Below are 6,567 nucleotides of genomic sequence, written 5' to 3'. Positions count from 1 at the left end.
AAACATTCCGTGTTCACGGTTAGGAAGAAACAGTATTGTGAATATGACCATGCTTCCTAATGTAATTTATAGGTTGAATACTTTCCTTATCACGCTACCATTGACCTTCTTCGCAGAACTGGAAAAAAGAGCCTTCATCGCCCAGACAATCCTAAGCAAAAAGAACAAAGCTAGAGGCATCATGCTACCTGACTTCAAACTATATTACAAGACTACAGTAAATAAAACAGCATGGTCTGTTAACAAAACAGAGATATAGACCAATGGAACATAACAGAGGCCTTGGAAGCAACACCACACATCTACAACCATCTGATATTTGGCAAACCTGACAAAAAATAGCAATGGGGAAAGGATTACCTGTTTAATAAATGGTACTGGGAAAACTGGGTAGCCATGTACAGAAAGCAGAAACTGGACACCTTCCTTACACCTTAACTCCAGATAGGTTGAAGATTTAAACGTAAGACCTAACACCATAAAAACCCTAGAAGAAAACCTAGGCAATACCATTCAGAACATAGGCATAGGCAAGGACTTCATGACTGAAACACCAAAAACAATGGCAACAAAAGCCAAAATAGACAAATGGGATCTAATGAAACTTAAGAGATTCTGCACAGCAAAAGAAATAAGCATTAGAGTGAACCAGCAACCAACAGAAAGGGAAAAAATTTTTGCAACCTTCCCATCTGACAAAGGGCTAATGTCCAGAATCTACAAAAAACTAAAACAAATGTACAAGAAAAAAAGAACTCCATCAAAAACTGGGCAAAGAATATGAACAGACATTTTTCAAAAGAACACATTTATGCAGCCAATAAACATATGAAAAAATGCTCATCATCACTGGTCATTAGAGAAATGCAAATCAAAACCACATTGAGATACCATCTTACGCCAGTTAGAATGGCCATCATTAAAAAATCTGGAGACAACAGATGCTGGAGGGGATCAAGAGAAAGAGAAACACTTTTACACTGTTGGTGGGAGTGTAAATTAGTTTAACAATTATGGAAGACAGTGTGGCAACTCCTCAAGGATGTAGAAATAGAAATACCATTTGACCCAGCAATCCCATTACTGGGTATATATCAGATTATAAATTGTTCTAATATAAAGACACATGTACACGTCTGCTCACTGCAGCACTGTTTACAATAACAAAGACCTGGAACCAACCCAAATGCCCATCAATGACAGTCTGGATAAAGATAATATGGAAGATATAGACCATTGAATAGTATGCAGCCCTAAAAAAGGATGAGTTCAAGTCCTTTGCAGCAACATGGATGAATCTGGAAACCATCATTCTCAGTAAACTGACACAAGAACAGAAAACCAAACACCGCATGTTCTCACTCATAGATGGGTGTTGAACTATAAGAACACAAAGACCCAAGGAGGGAAACATCACACACTGGGGTCTGTTGGGGGCTTGGGGACTAGCAGAGGGATAGCAGGCTAATGTATGTGACCATGGCATGTGTATACCTAGGTAACAATCCTGCACAACGTGCACATGTATCCAAGAACTTAAAGTATAATAAAAAGTACATATTAAAAAAATCTCCCAGCAAAGAAAGTCCCAGGACCTGATGGTTTTGTCATTAAAACTACCCAACATTCAAAGAAAACATAATGCCAATTCTTCTCAAACTCTTCCGAGTAAATAGAAAAGGTGGGAACACTTACAAAATTATTCTATGTGTCCAATATTACCTTTATAACTAAGCCAGAAAAGGGCACTATAGGAAAGAAAGAATTATAGACCAATATGCCTCAGGAAAATAGATACAGTTATACTGAACAAAATACAAATACAACCCACATTCAACAAAAGGACCACACAATATAAGCCAGTGGGATTTATACAGGGAAATGCAAGAATGGTTCAACATTTGCAAAAAAATTATGTGACAGACAACATTAACAATATGAAGGACAAATTTTTGATATAGTTGTCTCAATAGAGGTAGAGAAAGCATTTGACACATAACATCATTTCATAATAAAAACTCTCAACAAATTAGGTATGCACATCAATATAATAAAGATAATATATGAAAAGCTGATAGCTAACATACTTAATGGTGAAAAGCAGAAAATCTTTTCCTTAAGATTAGAAAAAAGAATGCCCACCTTTATGACTTCTATTTAATATAGTACCAAAATTATAGAATAATTAGGTTACAAAACATAATAAATATTAGCCCAATTCAGAATGAAAAGAGTAAAATTGCCCGTTTTCAGCTGACAGTCTTACATATAGAAAGTCTTAAAGAATATACCAAAAAAGATAAAGTGACAAAAATAAATGCTATGAAGTTGTAGAAAACAAAATCAACATATCTGAATCACTTACTTTTTAATACACTAACAATGAACTATCCCACAAACACAAAATAAAGAGAACTAATTCTACTTATCTAACTATAAAAATAACCAAATAGGAATAAATTTAATGAGGAAGGTAAAAGTTCTATATGACAAAAATTATAAGATACTGATAAAAGCAATTGAAGTTACAAATAAATGAAAAGATATCATGTGTTCACGAATTGGAATAAATAAAATTGCTAAAAAGGCCTATAGTACTCAAAGTGATATAAAGATTAAATATAATCACTATCAAAATCTCAATGACATTTTTCACAGAAATATAATAAAAAATTATCAAATATATACAGAATCATGCAAGACTTTGAAAACTCAAAACAACATAGAGAAAGAAAAAAGCTAAGCAAAAAACGTATGACTAAGACTCAAAAATCAAATTCAACAAAAACAAAAATAATGGGACTTCATTAAACTAAAAATGTTCTTCCCAGCAAAAGAAATAATCATGTGAGTAAACTAATACCCCACAGAGCAGGAGAAAATATATACAACCTATACATCCAACAAAGGACTAATACCCAGGATCTACAAGGAACTCAAACAAGAATAAAACAGATAATCCCATCAAAAGTGGGAAAATGACATAAATTATATATATATATGTATGTATATATATATATATATACACACACATACACACACACACACACACACAAACACAAATAACCACAACCATATGAAAAATTGCTTCATATAACTTATCAAGAAAATGCAAATTAAAACCACAATGAGATACCACTTTTCCCCAGCCAGAACTATTCACAATAGCAGACATGGAATCAACCTAGATGCCTATCAACAGTGGACTGGACAAAGAAAATGTGGTTTATACATATCATGAAATATGACACAGCCACAAAAAAGAATGAAATCACATCTTTTGCGGCAACATAGATGCTGCCAAAGCCCATAATTCTGAGTGAATTAATGCAGAAACAGAAAATCGCGGGTATGAACAAACATAAAAATGGGAGCAACAGACACTAGGGACAACAAAAGGAGGGAGAGGTGTAAGGGCTGAAAAACTTCCTATTAGGCACTATGTTCACTATCTGGTTAATAAGATCAATAAAACCTCAGCATCATGCAATATGCCCTTGTAAAAAATCCTGCACACATTCATCCTGAATATAAAACTAAAATGGAAATTTATAAAAAGGAAAATCAAACTTTCTTAACATTTTCAAAGAATATAATTTGGTTTAGCTTTTTATATTTTCTTTACTATTTCTTTCCTACCCCCGTCCCACCCCACCCCAACAAATTGCTTTTATTTCGGCATGCATCCACATTTCAGCATTCACTGATCCTGAGCAGTAAATGGAAAGATGCAGCAATTTGCTAGGAGGTCAAGCCTGCCAATTTAGGGGATCTGTTGTGCACACCAGGTTCTCTCTTAATCCCTGCTGAGGATATTGAGAAGCAGCAGCAGCAGCAGCAGCAAAACTAAAGCACGTACCGGATTCAAGGTTCTTTTTGTTCCGGTTGTCAGATTCCAAACTAGACCCCAATAGATTGCAAGGATGGCCAAATGAAAGCCCTGTTTAAAACTTCTTCAACTTTTAAAAACAAAAGCAACTACAGGAAAGTGAAACAATTCAGAAGGATGTGTGATTACAAGTGTCTTCATGTGGTCTTTTTCCGAGTTCAACCACCAAGGACTCAGAGCTGGCAGATCTGAGTAACTCTGATGACTATTCTTTTACCTTATCAAAACCTGAGCTAAAAACAACGCATCAGCTGATGACAGCAGAGGGTGGCAGGGCTGTGGACCCAATATTCATTTCTCAGGCTGGTGGAGAGTGAAAAAGTACAGTTCCAAAACTAAACAAGGGAGGTCAGAGACTCTTTCCAACCCCAACTGATGGCTTCTGGACAAAGCAAGGAGGTGTCATGGAAAGTGTTGGGTGGTGATAGTGCAAAAAGGGTCTTGAGGAGGAGAGAAGAAAAACACCCCTCGATAAAGGCTGGGGAGAGAAGATACAGAGAAAGCCCTGAAATTCCTCACCGAAGGCCAATCTCAGAGGGAGCAGAGGGGTCACTGTCTATGCTTCCACCAAGGGCAGGAGTGGAGGGGCTTGGGGACAGGATGATGGCTTGGCAGGGGCGTCATTTAAGACTTAAAGAAACCAGGCTTGCAGGCGAAGCAACCCACACACCGAGCAGTAGTCCCACATGCTGCAACCTGAAACCTTCACATGTACTCTAACAAGCCCCCAGGCTAGAGGGCTGTTACTGCTGGGAGAGTGGGAGGCAGAAGGGTAATGGGAGAAGGCAGAGACCCCAGGCTGTGTAATCAGCAGCAAGGTGATTGTGTGATATGTCTTCTCACAGTTGAGTTAGATGTGCCCCAACATTTATGATGAGAATCAATTTAAATGGACTGTCTTGATCCTAGAATTTCAACTACATGGACAGTGGTTACACTTGACAGGATGATTTGTTATAGCACAGCTTATTTCAAATGGATAAATAATTAGTATCATTTACAGTATCTTAAGATAAATTTCCTTTGAATGGGAGCTTCCTTTCCAGTACTTTGAGGTCTACAAGACGTATCTAGAAAATGTACTACTGTGGAAAATGAAGACTGCTTAAATCAAATGGAGGGGGAAGGGAAGAGGAGGGCCTTTGGTTTTTCTTTTTGATTAATTGCTGTAACATTGTCCTTCAGGCAGCTGAGGGAGTTTCATATTTTCTTTAGATATCATTAGGCGCTGAGGCTCTTGCAGAACAACTTTGATGCTATATGAATTCTGCCATTTTGCTAGCACTGATATGGCTCTTGGGTCCACCACCCCATTAGAACTATTAACTCTATTCATATTAATTTTTGTTACAAATCTTACAAAGGGAGGTACTTCTGGGTATTTAATCCACATTCTATTTTAAGGCTGTATATTTGGTTTTCATAAATTGTTCTTGGAGGCCCAATTATCATCCCTGTCCATCTTCATCATCCTCTAGACCCCAGCTAACTGTGCCATCTCCTAATTCTTTCTGGCCTTCTTCGAGTTCTTCCAACAGTCGGAAACTGCTAGGGACTTTTACTCCCAAGCCCGTGGTGGCTGCCATCTTGCGTCGCTCTACTATTTCCTTATCTATACTTGCCTTAGTTTTCCTTTTTCTAGCCTCTTAAATTGAATGCATGTCTTGTTTAGTTTTCATTAATTCTGCCCTTTATAAATTTAAGGCTGTACATTTTTGTTTAATGCTTAGGCTTAGTACTAATAAACTAAGTTTTTTTCTGTAGAAATTTTATGTAGGATTTGTTTATTGCTCAATACTTTCATGTCCATATTGATTTTCTCATTGCCTTAGTCCATTTGTGATGTCTTAGTACATTTGAGATATACCAAAATATCAGACTAGATAGCTTATAAATAACAAAAATATGTGTGTTTGTTCTGAGGGCTGGGAAATTCAAGTACAAGGTGCTGGCAGATTCAGTGCCTAGTGAGGAGCAACTTTCTGGTTAATAGATATCTCCTTCTCATCCTGTCCTCACATGGTGGAAGGTGCAAGAAATCTCTTTAAGCCTCTTTTATGAGTACTAATCCCATTGAGAACAGCTCCACCTTAATGATCTAGCCACCTCCCAAAAGGCCTATCTCATAATTTTATCATCTCAGGGGTTAGAATTTAAATATACGAATTTTGGGAGACACGACATTCAGATTATGGCATGTAACATTCCATGAGCCATTTAGGAGTATATTCACAAATTTCTAATCAAATGAATTTAGCATTTTTGTTGTTGATTTTTAATTATATTAATCATGATCTAAAAATATATATGACAAAAATTTCTTGAAATTAGCTGAGACTTTCTTTGAAAAATAGAACACAGAAGTAATTATTATTAATGATTATTTAATTTTTTCTTTTATACCTTTTAACAGCAACTTACCCTTTGAGAGCATTCTCTATATTTCATTATTTCCTACATTGGCATGGAGCTTTGAATATAGTAATAATTACAGCCAGTGTTAACAATGAAATCCAAAATGCATTTCAACCTCAATAATTCAAAGAAATATGCACAAGATAAAATATTTGTGGGGTGGATTGTAGAATGTATAGAATAAACTATAAAGGAATAAAATGGCACTTTAGGAAGATTAAAAAAAAAAAAAAAAAAAAAAAAAAAAAAAAAAAAAAGAAAAC

At 36.0% G+C, this 6,567-nt stretch overlaps 1 pseudogene; it reads right to left on the bottom strand.

The window, feature by feature from the left end:
• Positions 1 to 5,048: 5,048 nt before the first annotated feature.
• On the bottom strand, positions 5,049 to 5,475 carry LOC108307313 (annotated as a pseudogene).
• Positions 5,476 to 6,567: the final 1,092 nt, after the last annotated feature.

This window comes from Cebus imitator, unplaced genomic scaffold (genome assembly GCF_001604975.1).
Source record: "Cebus imitator isolate Cc_AM_T3 unplaced genomic scaffold, Cebus_imitator-1.0 Scaffold78, whole genome shotgun sequence".
NCBI classification, from domain to species: domain Eukaryota; kingdom Metazoa; phylum Chordata; class Mammalia; order Primates; family Cebidae; genus Cebus; species Cebus imitator.
The sequence above is the reverse complement of the archived record's forward strand: the minus strand, read 5'-3'. Positions and strand labels throughout refer to the sequence as shown.